General features: G+C 59.1%; 1 protein-coding gene across 1 annotated transcript in view; it reads left to right on the forward strand.

Annotated features, from left to right (window-relative positions):
* The window catches only part of LOC102252067 (sal-like protein 1), a 25753-nt gene that overhangs the window by 22400 nt on the left and 2236 nt on the right, over positions 1-1117 (forward strand).

Here is a 1117-nt window from a genome sequence, read left to right on the forward strand (position 1 = left end):
CTGCCCCCAGTGCGCCCCTCCCTGGTGCGGGTCTGGGGGGTGGGGGGCTGCAGCCCTACAGCCCTTTGTGGCCCAGATCAAAGGGTCTGAGCCACACAAAGGCGGCCCCACTCGGCCACACACAGCCGCACCTGCAGCCAAGGTCCTTGTGGCTTCCGCGGGCCCACTGCTCACGGGGGACACCTCAGAGGCAGGGGGCAGAGGAGCCCATGATGCTGATGGGAAGTGATGGGGCGCCCTGGGCTTTTCATTAGCGGCCCTGACTCGTAGCCCGGCCGGCTGGGGCCTGCACCTGTGGGCCCTTCGTCCCCGCCTTCATGGAAGTTGACAGGTTTTATTAACTTTCAGGACGCACTTCCCAGCGCGCAGGGCCGCCGTTTATTTTGTATTCACGCGAAACGGAAACCGAAAGAGCCCACGTTTACATAGTTGCCAACCCCGGCGACCTCCCTCCCTCGGGGGCGCCCGAGTCACGCTCAGCTGCCTTCTGTCCTGAAAGGGGCTCCTGAGCAGAGAGGGAGCTTGGAGTGCGGGGGGATGTTACTTCCCGACGGGAGAAAGCGGCATTCAATTGTCTGATATTTCAGAGGAACCCCCCAAAGACCTTCCAAATCGCACCGACACTGGGGTTCTTTGAGAAGCCATTGCTCGGGGGTGGAGGGGGGTAGGGGGAGCATTTGCAAGCAACCCCAGGAGCCCTGACCGCTGGGAGGTCTCCCAAACCTTGTTCATAAAAGGAGACACAAAGGTCCCGCCCCCCCCCCCCAGAAGCATCTTCAAACTTTGCCAGGGACACTTAGGGTGGCGGGGGGAGGGGGGGTGCCTGCTCAGACATTGCGGGCCCCCAACACATTGGAAAGAACAAATGTTGGGCTTAGTAAAATATACGCTTATTGGGGGGAATATTGTTACATAACCCAGCACAGCTTTATATAACGTCTGCCCGTCATCATTAGAAAGATCCTAAGTGGGGACCAAGGATTAGGATGTTGGGAGATGAAGAGGGCGGGGAGGGGGGTAGGAGATCCAGCAAAGGACTTGTATGCATGCATGTAAGCATAACCAATGGACACAGACACTAAGGGGGTGAGGGCATGTGCTGGGGGTGGGGTGGCTG

Source organism: Myotis brandtii, unplaced genomic scaffold, assembly GCF_000412655.1.
Source record: "Myotis brandtii unplaced genomic scaffold, ASM41265v1 scaffold633, whole genome shotgun sequence".
Lineage (NCBI taxonomy): Eukaryota > Metazoa > Chordata > Mammalia > Chiroptera > Vespertilionidae > Myotis > Myotis brandtii.